Source organism: Oratosquilla oratoria, chromosome 9 (assembly GCF_046742065.1).
Source record: "Oratosquilla oratoria isolate Oo_2021 chromosome 9, ASM4674206v1, whole genome shotgun sequence".
Taxonomy (NCBI): domain Eukaryota; kingdom Metazoa; phylum Arthropoda; class Malacostraca; order Stomatopoda; family Squillidae; genus Oratosquilla; species Oratosquilla oratoria.
Window position 1 is genome coordinate 80,862,077 of NC_134785.1, and position 13,938 is coordinate 80,876,014.

Sequence of the window (13,938 nt, forward strand, 5' to 3'; positions counted from 1 at the left end):
GCTTCATCTAGTTTAAGAGTAAAGGTTTACGAAGTCAGTATGTGCGGGGGAAAGGGGTAAGTGACGCCCCTACAGACCAGTATCACGCAGTATTCTTTTGTGAGTGGAGAATGGTCCATTCAAAGAAGAATACATACTTGTAAATTCTACTGTCCCTCCGGTCTGCTGCCTTCCTTGAATCTCTCTCCTTGACCAAGACCTCTACGCCTCCATCTCTTCGGCACGATATCGCTCCCAAGAATAGAAGCGCTGGTTAAAGGAGCCTAAAAGATACTAGGAAGATGAGAATTGGGGCAACAGCTGCACCAGACTGGAAGATATTGCCATATGGGTGGGTCTCCGTTTTTCTCGGACTTGCTGAAGAAGCGGAGTGGGACGGGATGATGTGCGAGTGTTTACTAATTGGGGGTCCAGGTAGTTACGAGTTCGAGAGTAGTTGATGGATTTGCAGACAGGTAGTTGGTGGGAAGGTTGTTTCGCTGCCCTGATGGATCCTCTGGGCTGAATAGAATCGCCTGGCGGTAGCCAAAAGAGCCAATTTGTGAATATCCTTGACTAGGAGTGGTCCCAGGCTCTGTAGGACCCCCTCTGGATAGATAAGTTGGAGAGAGGGAGAGAGAGAGAGATGGTGTGGACATATATGTGGAAGTGATATGTGTTGTACGGCATAAACAAGTACTTGAAAAAGAACAAAATGATAGAAAATATTTTTTAATATAGTGTGTGAAGACTGTGTGTAGACTGTGTTTATGCGTATATGTATGCGTGTGTATGTGTGTCTGAGTTTGTGTATGTGTATATATGTGTATGTGTGTGAACCGAGATGTTGCCTGCATGTATATGTCGATATAAATTGCATGTTTGTGTGCATAATTATATGTGTGATACACACACACTGATATATCTATATACACAGACATGGCAGAATTGAATAGACACCAAGAGAAACAGTTTAATTTATTAAACAAGCAGTTGATACAATTAAAGTGCTTATAAATGGTCACAATGTAAATAACTAATACTTGGTTAACATCCCCTTTGCTTTTTTCAATGCAAGGACCCTTCTAGGCATGCTAGTGATTAGTTCACGAATATCATCTTGAGGGATTTCTTGCCATGTTTCCCGTAGTAATCCTAAGAGTTTGGGCTTTGAAGATGGCTTCCTGTTCTTTTTGCGAAGTTGTCGGTCTAATATGCCCCAAAGGTGTTCAATAGGGTTCATATCCGGGGACTGACTTGGCCATGGAGGTTTCCTGATCCCATTTTGGTTCAACCAGTTTTGTGTTGTTTGAGCAGTGTGACAAGGAGCTCCATCTTCCATAAATAGGAAGACATTTTTACTCATTCTACCACTGGAGAATATTGGAATGAGTCCTTCCTTTAATATAGAAACATATTTGCCTGAATTGATGTTTCCTTGACACTCCACAAGTTCTGATCGACCATCACTCCAAATTGCACCCCACATCATTATTGAAATGCCCCCAATGTTTCACTGTTGGCTGCAGTCTTTTGAGGTCAAACTCTTGACTCACACTCTTCCACTGTCAGAAAATAATGCGAATCGTGACTCATCAGAGAAAATGACAGTGCTCCAAAAGGCCACAGGTCTCTCCACCATCTCAACAACCCAATCCTTTCTGCGCTTGATATTGGCTGGACGAAGGAGTGGTTTCCTTCTTGCAGCTCTGCCATAGTAACCCAGCTTGTGGAGATACCTGACAGCTGTTCTGGGACTGACATCAGCTTGTGTTGTTATGTCAGAGGCCTTGCAACATGGATCCTCTTCGACATTTCTTTTGACAAGACACAGGGATCTTTCTGAGGGCCCGGGACGACCCGAATGAGGTTTTGGGCCCTTCTTGCCCTCTCTGGTGAATTGTACTATCACTCTATTAACAGTAGAAAGAGATATTGATATTTTTTCAGTTATTTTGCGTTGACTAAGTTCACCTTCATGTTGACCCACAATACGACCTCGCTGAAATTCAGATAGGTCTACTGCTTTTTTGGTTCGTGGAATGCTTGATTAATCTTGTAATTTGAAACGTATATCTAGGTAAATATAACATATAGGTAAATTTGAATAACATTAAGCATTAAATAAGAGCAGAAATGCATTTTTTTTTCTATTAAATTCTGTCATGTTTGTGTGTGTGTGTTTTTATATATATATATATATATATATATATATATATATATATATATATATGAGAGAGAGAGAGAGAGAGAAATTCGCTAGTGACAGCGACAGTAATCTGATACTTTTTATGATAGTCGCATGTAGGATTCGAACCCACTGCTTTCGGCCACCTGTAAGATTACCTTCACAGAGTGGTGGAGTGGGTAAAGGCTCTGTGAAGGTAATCTTACGGGTGGCCGAAAGCAGCGAGTTCGAATCCTACATGCGACTCTCATTAAAATTATCATACATACATATAAAAATATATAGTGTCGGTGTTTATCGGCAAATGAATACTAATGGCTTTGGGTACATCTGATTTGTCTGCTTCAGAATCGAATCTCGTTTAGATGATAAATACGAGTTAAGTGTTTACAGGTGACGAGGGACAGAATGGATTTCCTCTGTATGCATGTAAATAAGGTCCGTGTGTGGGTGGGTGGTAAGTAGTGTTGTTGTTGGTTGGTGGTGGTGGTGATGGTGATGAGGGTAGAAGAGTTTCGTGTGTGTGTGTGTGTGTGTGTGTGATGTCACTGATTGTTATTATAATATGTCATCTCCTAACGTTCTCAATTGCATTACTTTGATCTCCCTGGCGGCCTTTTATGATGAATCACCACTAAAGCGCCTTCCATGTTAACGCCCACCACTAATGTACAGTCGCTGCCATTTCCAAGTAACATGGCTTCTGTTTCCCAGAGAGCTTATGGGGTCGTAGACTTGTGACGAGTACGAGACCTCTCTGACCTCGTAGAATTACGAGTATCGTAAGCGACCTAAGGAGAAGCCACAACCCCACTGTAGTTACCAAGGAGTGCTCTCTCTCTCTCTCTCTCTCTCTCTCTCTCTCTCTGTCCCTCCCTGACGGAAAACGTTTCAGTTGTCTGTCATGGTGGATCAGTTGGGGGAAGGTTTTTCGTTCCTCCTGCTTCAGGTTTTCAATTTCGTGGCGTCTAGTCCAGGAGGTTTCTTTGAGCTGAATAAAATTGTCTGTCTTTGCTAGAGCAGCATGGGTCGACCAAAAAGATTGAAATACGAATATTTTGTAAACAAATAACTTTTTATATTTATTTTTCTTATCTGCTCTGGATGTGCTGTGTCTTGCGACACTGCTTCTGACCCAGGGCAGTGGACAGGGTGCAGGGATGACCCGTCATCTAGGAGGTGCTAAGATGGGAGGGAGGGTGGAGGTGTGTGGAGTGTTTTCGGGGATGGAATGGGTGGGAATGATTTTATGCCTTTTCCTTTTTGGCTACCTCCCTAGTAAGGGGGAAAAAGCCTTGGTATATGTATTTATGTATGTATGTTCTTATCATTATGTGTTCTACCTCATATTATTATTGTTGTTATTATCATCATGATTATTATCATTATTATTGGTAGTAGTAGTAGTAAAAGTAGTAGTATTTTCATTTACATCACCCCGCCGCCATACTTTATATCAGGGGTGTGCAACCTTTTTTTCCCAAAGGGCCACAAGTCACAACTCTGTTGGTATGGAGGGCCACACAACTAACCTTACTACTTCATGTTATTTACTACGATCGAAGACATATTATGTGAGATTATACTGATAAAGATAGATAACTAGTTTGTTACTGATTTTATCTAAATTGGGATCACAAAAATAAGAGTTGTCCGAAACAAATGTATTTTCCTTACCATATAAGGTACAAACATAAATAATTACTTAATATTGGTTAACTGGGCTCATTAACATAAGAATTAGAGTTAGACTTACAGTACCGGTAATCACAAATCAACCACAACAAATGAAGTCACAACGGAGACTGGTTAGGCAGCGGTACCGACAGGCGGAAACACACGTACCATACAGTACGTGAATCATACGTGTCAGACTCATAGACAGATAGCCAAGGATCACTCAATCTAATAATTAAAAATACCAAGTAATATGTTATTTTCTGTTCTAATATAATTAAAATTTGTACCGTAGTGAACGAAATAGAAAAAAATATGGTGAAATTGGTACACAAGAATATGAATTTAGTCAAACTTTCGGTGGGCTCTAATTGGTAACACTCTCTCTCTCTCTCTCTCTCTCTGAGGGCCGCACTATAACTTATTTATTTTTAGGAGAAAGGGCCGCAGGTTGCACAGGGCTGTTTTGTACGCTTTGGTATGTGGTTGGCACCAGGCAGCTTTATTCGGATCATGGTCCACTTCGAGGGCTTTGTTCTGATTGTCGGCTGGTGATTGATTTCCACCCCTTTGGCACTGTGGTTCTGCTTTGGAGAGCGCCAGGCGATTTTATCCAGCCGAGGATACAAGTTCGTGCTGAAGTCAAGGTCTGTCGTCCCAGTGAGATTTGTCTTCTGACTAACGTGAGACAAACGTGCATTTAGTAGTTGAGGCTCCGCTCTCCTTGTGAAAGGGGTGAAAAGCTTGAGGGCAGAATGTCTAGGGTGCTAGACCCTGTGTAAGTTGGTCTATGGCGAGACCGTAAAGAAAATCCTATGCCGCCTTGGGACAGACCCAGAAGACAGAATCTGGAGAGAAGGTCTGCCCATATACACACACACATCTCCTCTGACGTCATCTGGAAGCCGCTTATGGACTTATGGTCCTGTACACTGGGGGCAACCTCGACTCCTCCAACTCACCAGGTGACGTCCTGCGCGAGGCGGGACGCGTTTTTGTTCCGTCGTGCGCAGCTTGTCCTCATTTGGAGTTGGGAAACCTCCACTGTATTGCGTCATCGGCGGGTACGCGGTCGGGGTCTAGCGGACTTCGAAACTGAGGGGTGGGGGACTCCTTGCACCTGTGAAGGGGGTGAAAGGAAGGTGGACACACCACATCGTAGACATACCTCACTTCGCTGAGGTCTACGGCGAACCCCAGAAGGAAGGGATGCGTGTTTCTTTCTGTGTGTGATTAACCTTGGTCTTTGGATCACGTGTTGGACTCGTGATCGACAGCTATTTCCCTCCCGGAAGAGAGCTCAGAGCTCGTATGACCGATCTATGGGTAATGCTTTGACCTTACACGCACACCCACACACCCACAAGAGTTGGAGTAACGACTCGAAGCGCAGCGATACTGAAATAATTTCAGCCCTGGGCAGTATTCGAACCTGGTACCGCCGGCACCGCCGTACTGACAGTCTGGGACTCTACCAACCGCGCCACCGTGTGTGTGTATGTGTGTGTGTGTGTGTGTGTGTGTGTGTGTGTGTGTGTGTGTGTGTGATTCACCATGGTCTTTGGATTGCGTGTTGGACTCGTCATCAACACGTATTACGTGTTTTTTTTTCTCTCCTTCGCTGGTCTCTCTGAAAGATAATCGAGAAGTGGGTGGCACGGGGTTGAATAAAATCGCTTGACGGCAGCCTGAATGAAAGACTAGTGCCACATAATAACATGATGGAGAAGGTGAGGAGCCAGCGTGAGGAGGCGCATAACTTCTGCCGAAGCCATCACCTTTGCCCCGGGTGCTAGGACATCTGGGGGTGGGTGGGCTAATCCTATATTATGACGTCATGACTCGACCATGGAGAAAGATGTCATAGGAAGAGGAAGGTGCCGACTTTAGTACACTCGCTGAATGAAAAATCTAAGCCCGAGGCTGTGTCGCGGGAAATGCAGAGGGTGGGAAGTAAGAGTGTAAGTAGGCTAGAGGCAAGGCAGCAGCAGCAGCCTATTGCAGCTGTACGGGCAGCTGCGTACGGGTCGATTGGCGTTGCGTGGCAGCTGTCTCCTCCTCCTCCCGCTCCTCCTGCTCCTGCTGCTGCTCCTGTGGCGTCACCATTGCCTGAGGACGGTATTCATAATAATGACGACGACGACGATGAGGATCACAATACTGCAAGTGATTGTGGTGGCATTGGCAACGAATCTGACGACAAAGGCTGAACGACGACAACGACGAAGACGAGGATCACTACACCGCAAGTGATGGTGGCAACGAGTCTGACGACGGAGGCTCGACGATGACGACGACTACTGCCTGGCCGTTGTGACGCCGCTAGGTGCGAGATTAGCATCAGGTCTGACATGACCATAGATGCCAGCCAGCGCCACCTCCTTCCCCTTTCCCCTCCAGTCCTTTCCAGTCCAGTCCCTCCCGTGCCCTTCGCGTCAGGACAGCATCTCTTCTTTCTTTTTTATGATGTAGACCTCCCACTTCCTACATCCCCTCCTCCCTCACTCCCTCCGCCTTTCTTCCCTACATCCCTCCCTCTCTCCCAACCATCATCCCTTCCTCCCAACATCTTTCCCAAATTCCCTCCCAAATATCTTTCCCAACTTCCCTCCCAAATCTCTTTCCCTCCGTCCCTCCCTCCTTCCCTTCTAACCTGCCTTCATCCCTTCCCCCCCTACATCCTTGCTTCCCTTCCTATCCCCTTTCTACCCCCCTTCATACCTCCCTTCCTCCCTGCCTCCCTCCCTACCACCTTTTCTTCTTCCTCCTACCTCCCAGCCTCCCTCCTAGTTCTCTTCCTACCTACCTACTTACCACCCTTCCATCCTACCCACCACCTGTTCCTACTCCCTCCCTCCCCCTCCCCCTCATCCTTCTCATCCTCTTCATCTCCCTCCTTCCTTCCTTCATTCCTTCCTTCCCTCCGCAAATTCCTGTTCTTTCCTCCCTTCATCCATCCACCATCCATCCTTCTCATCCTCCTCACCTTCCCTTTCTTTCGTCCTACCCTCCTTCCCTCGTCTCCCCCCCCCCCAACTTCGTCGCCGCCGTTCGCCGGCCCTTCTTCGGTTGTTTCTCATGACTTCTTTTGTCGCCCCCTCCCTCCCCCATCCCCTCAGGTCTTCTGTCAATCCTGTCATTACTTGGTCCTTTCACCCCCCTCCCTCCCTCCCCCCTCCCTCCCTCCCCCTCCCTCCCTCTCCCCCCTCCCTTTCACTTTCTCCATTTATACCGCCACCACCACACCATCACTACTACCACCACATCAGTTTTCTGGAGCCATGACATTATGGAATTGTGACGCCTCTACGGGCCGGAGTCATGTATCATTCTTTTTTATGTTTGGACACTAATCTTCACTCGAGGAGGCATCCTGAAGACTTGATTGATGGTCAGTGACCCTTTTCTTCGCGATGTTTCCCCCACAGGATAGAAGCTCTGCTTATCGGTGACGAAGTAGTGTCGCGCCAGGCCATTTTATTCATCCGAGAGGTTCCCCACCGTACTTCGCTGCCGTGGACACCATGATGTATATTTAATCTGGTTACCGCATTGCACTTTTGTTCAGCTAAAGGGGGGGGGGAGGCGAGGAAGCGCGTGCAGTGGCAGGGGTGGAGGCGAGGGAGCGCGTGCAGTCAGGGGGGCGGGCAAGCCTTGGGCCCACCAAAGAAACTTTGTCCGCAAACTTGCGGACTGTTTGCGAACATTGTTTGTGAACTAAGATTTCCTGGTATGTGTGTGTGTGTAGACGTGTGGACGTGTTCGAGTCTGTCTTGCGTCATCGCTTTCGTCCCTTCTCCCTAGTCCCTTGTACCCGCCCTCCTTTATCTCATCCCTCCACCTGCCCCTCCCATATCGCCCCTTACCCGGCGCCTCCCCTTCCAAGGCCTTCCATACCCCTCCTCTACCCCTTCCTACCCCTCTCTTCATCTCCCATACCCTTTCCATATCCCAACTCCTCCCCTCCCCTCCCTATCCCTTCTCTTCTGCCGTACAATGGAATGGTGTCTCTCTCTCACCCGTCTCCCGGTCACCCTCTCTCTCCCACCCTCCAGGTAAGTGCCCTCCCATGTGTAACATCCTTCCCTCCCTCCCTCCTGCCCGCCATTCTCACAAGTAACACTTTGCCTCATAGATTAACTTAACCTCCCCCTCTCCCCTCCCCACACAGGTAACGTAACACATTCTCCCCAAGTAACGTTTTTCTACTCGGGTAACTCTTACTCTTCGAAGCAATGGCGCCTTCACCCCCACGCCCATCCACTCCCATCCATGTCCAAATTACTCCTTACCCTTTGTTATCTCCTTCCCCCTCCACCCCCCTCTCCTTATTCCATCACCCAGCCATGACCCTCCCCTCCCTTTTCGACTCCTTATATCCCCAACCCCCCACGCCTCCTCCACTTCCCTTCACCTTATCCCCCATTCCTCCCTCTATTCCCCCCAGCATGACCCGTGTCCCAGAGCTAAACCTCCCCCCCCCTCTTCTTCCCCCATCCTTTTCCTCCTGCTCCTTCTTGGGGCTATTTCCACCGTGCCTTCCTCGCAGCCACTCCACCGTGTTCCTTTTACCCTTACCTATTCCCACGCTTTTACTCTCTCTCCCCCCCCCTGTTTCTCGCTTTCTCGTTTTCTTTCTCTCGCTGCCTTTCTCGCTCTCTCTCCTGCCTCCTGCCTCTCCCCCTCTCTCTCTCCCTCCCTCCTTCCCTCCCCCCCTGTTTCTCGCTTTTTTGCTCTTTCTCGTTTTCTTTCCCTCGCTGCCTTTCTCGCTCTCTCTCCTGTCTCCTGCCTCTCCCTCTCCTCTGCACTCCCCTCCCCCCATCTCTCTATCTGTCTATACCTCTCTGTTGTCCTTCACGTCCTTTTGCGCCTCTCCTTACTCCCAGGAGCCTCTTTCCCCGTCTGCTCGACTCTGTTGTCTGTCTCGTCTTGACATGGCTGTTGTCCCAGCAGGCCGGCGGCCGGCAGGCAGACCAGCCTGCCTGTCGTCTGCCCTCCTTCCCTCCTGCCCTCCCCCCCCCCACTCCCGTCCGGGATTTCTCGAGGTCTTCTAATGTCTGCCCGCCCCAGTTGCACAACACCCCCCCTCTCTCTCTCTCTCTCTCTCTCTCTCTCTCTCTCTCTCTCTCTCTCTCTCTCTCTCTCTCTCTCTCTCTCTCTCTCTCTCTCTCTCTCTCTCTCTCTCTCTCTCTCTCTCTCTCTCTCTCTTAATCGGATTTTACAAAGTTTTACCACTACGTCAACTGCGCCTAACTAACGTGCACGTCATCTTAGGTTAACCACTTTCTAGATTAAGTTTGTGCTTTTGTCACTCTGATCTTGCTTAAGGGTGAGCGGCTGTAGTGCTTCTGCACATTTCATGAACTGTCCTTCTTAACTAGTGGAGGTTGAGGTGGAGGTGGAGTAGTAATGCATTCAAGGGTCAGTCAAAATAAAATATTTGAGGACGTAACGCGCCGGGGAGAGATGAACCTGTGCATCACCGATGATTCTTATGCACAGTTTAATATAATCACCTGCCGGCACCTGGAGTAAGAGGACAAGTACCCCCAGGCACGGAAGGGGTAGAGTGAGGTGGATTGTAGTCGTGGATGCCAGGCTCCCTTGTCTCCCGTAATCTGTCGTCAGCCGAGGAGGAGGAGAAGAATGGCAGATTGGTTGGTATCCGGTGTGAAACGTCGGGGACCCGTGCCGGACAGCCGTGGACAAGTGAAGACCTCCCTAGCACTCATCTTTGCACCCCTCCGTAGGGGGTAGAGGAGGGGAGGGAGTGGGGGGGGGAGTTCGCTCCCAAACGCATCACACTCTGTGAGGGGGTGGGATCACGTTAAGGTTTTCACCAAGGAAGTGTGTAACCTTCATTCCATTTACGTGTTTGGTGGGATTTGTTAACGGGCAAAGAGAGGCTTTTCTTCGAGAGATTAAGAAAAAATGTACTTTCACTTTGGAAATCATAAGAAGGCTGTTTCTGTTCAAAGTCGACTTGGGTATTGATAATGGTCAATCTCCGAGGACCCCAGATAGGCCCTTTATCCGTCCACGTCGCTTGCCTTAACACAGGCGGGATGATAGCAGCGGCAGATAAGGCGGCGGGGCCATCGCACAACACGGGGAGCTTGACCAGCATCTTGTCTCGTCTGTGTTGAACACGTAAAAGAACACTTAAAAAGTGTTTTGGGTCGTGTGAGACGGGGAACTCTAGGGCGGTGTTCTTTTTTGTTCTTTCAATCCGGGGAGAGGCGGTGATGGGTGGGCGGGTGTCCTATCCGTAGCTAGAGGAAACTCTCTCGTAGCCTCCCCCCTTTAAAAAAAAAATAAATAAAAAATAAAATCAATCAATCAATAAAAGGTGTCGTCCATGAATAATTTACCTAGCCATCACGACCGGGCCTCGAACTCGGGCCTCGAGAGCACGATACCCGTCTGTTACCATTGTTGCATAACAGGATTCAAACCCCTTTATGACATAAATGACCTCGTGTGTATGTTTTGTGTTATTGTAATTCCGTCCAGTGTAATTACACCTTCGCAAATTTGATAAGTATCTATAGGATTTCGTCCTTAATAACCAGCGCTTCTATTCTTGGGGGAGGGGCAAGGTCGCACCGAAAAAGGAGGGTAGTAGAAAGGAGGGAGTTTTTTTAAAGAGATATTGGTCTCCAGTCACGATGCGTGACTCTGGTTCTTGAGGTGTTACTCATCCGTAAGATAAGGGAAAAGTGGATTTGGATCAGGAATACAGCGAATCAGATCATCAGCATGAAACAACGTGGCTTGTTATGCTCAGGTATACGCGTGATCATGATATGCTGTCGCACCGTTCAGTACCCACAAGGCCTCATGCTGCATGCCGAAAGGGGTCGTCGGCGCAGAAAGAAAGGGACGGTGAAATCAGCCACAGGTTCGCCGAGCGAGAAGGTCAGGTGCTGATGGAGTTGTTGGCATTACTTTATCGGTTCCGGACTTTCGAAAGAATCCTTTGTTCCATCGAGCCTCTTCCATGGCTCACTGGCGCTCGAGTCTCTCGCCAGGCAGGCATCCTGTTGTCGTCAGAAAGAGAGAGAGAGAGAGAGAGAGACACCTGTTTGTATTGCCGTACTCAGGCCCCGAGTTCTTTCACATGACTTTGGGTGTTATGAAAATGAATATATCAAGTATAAGAAAAAAACAGATAGACAAACATATGAGAGTTCCCAGGCTTATAGTACTAGTATGTATATGTGATATTGTGTATGCAGATGGACCTGTGAGGAACATTGCTTCCTAATGGATTTCTTGAGCTATAAACTGAGATAAACATCAGGATCGAGTGAAATCACCATCAGTGATGGGCAGCTGTATCCTTCGCCTGTTCCTACATGGCGCACTTGATGTTTGTTATGGCTAACACCGGAGGATTGGATTCAGTGGATGGTGGACCGTATGAATGGCGTGTGAATCAATTGTGACCCTCGTTAAGGCTTCGGGTCCTCTTGTAGCTGAATGTCCTTTGGTTCTCGTTGCATCGCCATTGCTCTACTTCGATGATCGAAAGTCCCGTATTCTCTCGAAGTTGTCCGTCTTGATGCCATTCTCTCTCTCTCTCTCTCTCTCTCTCTCTCTCTCTCTCTCTCTCTCTCTCTCTCTCTCTCTCTCTCTCTCTCTCTCTCTCTCTCTCTCTCTCTCTCTCCCTCTCTCTCTCTCCCTCCCTCCCTCCCTCCCTCCCTCCCTCCCTCCCTCCCAACTAACCCTGTCAGTGCCTGGGGAGGGGCTGTTATCTCGGCTGAATATAATCGCGAGATGGTACTGGGAGGTGCATATCAACAAGAAAGCAGCATTTATGCATCAAATAACGGTAGAAAGTAAAACTAAATTATAACACTAGTAATAATGATAATAATAATAATTATTATTAAAATAATAATAATAATGATGATAAAGAAAACGGAACGTCCGGATGGTGCATATCAATGGCAATAGTGAAAGTAATGCTCGGCTGAGAGAGGCATCTACTGAGGCCACACGGGTGCCATTCAACATAAGTATCTCCATGAAGGCATCTCTCTCTCCCCCCCATCTCTTTCTCTCTCTCCCTCTCTCTTTCTTTTTCTCTCTTTCATACACACAAAGTTTGATGGGTGGAATCTAAGAGAAGGGACACTATGAGCACAGCCCCAATCCCGTATACAACACACACACACACACACACACACACACACACACACACACGGATTGGTAAAGCACTGGCCTCACAAGCCAGAGAACCGGGGTTCGATTCCCCGGCCGGGCGGAGACAAGTTGGGTTTGTCTCCTTTCACGTGTAGCCCCTGTTCACCTAGCAGCGAGTAGGTACGGGACGTTAGTCAAGGAGTTGTGACCTTGCTGTCCCGGTGTGTGGAGTGTGAGTGGTCTCAGACCTACCCAGAGATCTGCTAATAATGAGCTCTGAGCTCACTGCCGTAGGGTGGTGTCTGGCTGTCTCGAAAGGAGGCTGCAGCAGATCCGAGGTGAATACACACACACACACACACACACACACACACACACACACACACACACACACACACACACACACACACCACACACACACACCACACACACGAAAATAAATTAATAAAGAACATAAATAACAAAAAGTATACGTTCTGGGGGTTGCAATTCATTCTGCGCGGATCGTGCTCATGTCATGTGATTATCCTGTCGGGTTGCCAGCTTGTGTTTTTGATGGAAGGATTTCCTCTCCAATCTCGTAGTTGTCGTCTCTTCCCCCCTTCCCCCGTGGGAGGGGATCGCCTCGGGGGAGGGCAAAAGGCGTACCAGTGAAACAGTAACGGTGAATATGAAGATGGAGATAGAAATATTAAGAAAGCGAGAATAAAATCCCGAATATTGAGACATGTGGCAACTGAGGCAAGCCTCTTAATGGCCGCTGTAGATTCTTGTAAGCACTCGCAGTATCTGAAAGTGGAATAATTAAGAGGCCTGTAGTTCTTACGGTATACTGTTCGGAGTCTTGAGGAGCCATCCCACCAACATGATGAAGATCATAGGCTCGAGTCCTAGTCACCTAGTGGGTTCCTGGACCCACCCTCCTCCTCCTCCTCCTCCTCCTCCTCCTCCTCCTCCTCCTCCTCCTCCTCCTCCTCCTCCTCCTCCTCCTCGTCCCTCTTTGAGACTTCATAGAGAGGGACGTGTTGTCACACAACGAAGACATCGTTGAGGCCTGCGCGAGTGGGAAACTTCTCCCAGCAGAATCAAATCATCTCTTGGTAGCCACTGTAAAAGTCGAAGGCATGAGTATACTCCTCACTGGGTTGAGAACGGTGATAGAGAATACAAATGAGATCCTCTTGTATATAGACATGGATATACCTGAAGATGATGAACATAACCTCGGAACGTCACATGTCAGAGGGACACAGGCTCCCTCAAACGAATAGCATCGCTTGTGGGCAGTCAGCCTATATTGGATGTGTGACCTGGATTGCAGTTACATGGCGTCCCCAGAGCCTGGGGTGGTGGGAACAGAAGACAGGAGGCTCTTTTATGTATGTGCATCATGTAATGGTACGGCGTCTCGTATGTGGGGATGAATATGGGATTAACCCCCCCGCTCTCACACTCACTCTCTCTCTCTCTCTCTCTCTCTCTCTCTCTATATATATATATATATATATATATATATATATATATATAGAATTATATATATTGAGTGAATATATGGAGACGCACGGGGAGAAGAAAGGTTTGGGAGTGGAAGGGGAGGACTGCGAGGAGGGAGGCTGAGGAACTTCCCTGTTCTCGTGGACGACCTGAGCACCTCAACGTTAAGGTGACACCTCCGTCAGATGAAGTCGAGTCGCTGGCGCCAGCCGGAACAAAATCTCCTGATGATGTCATTGTGCCAGAGGGGAGGAGTTGGGAGAAGGGGATAGAGAGGGGTGATGGGGGGGTAGAACATATGATGGTGATGGATAATGAAGGAGAGGACTGCCAGGAGGTCCCTGAAAGGAAGGCATGGGGCCCCGTGGGACCAGCCCATGTTTATGATTACCGCCCCATCTGTCCGCACGGGGTCCTTGGGACTTGTAGGATTGCTCGGGAGTGTTGTAGTG

The 13,938-nt window shown here is 48.2% G+C and overlaps 1 protein-coding gene across 17 annotated transcripts in view; it reads left to right on the forward strand.

Moving 5' to 3' along the window:
• The window catches only part of LOC143028642 (uncharacterized), a 614,584-nt gene that overhangs the window by 343,343 nt on the left and 257,303 nt on the right, over positions 1 to 13,938 (forward strand). The window lies entirely within an intron of this gene.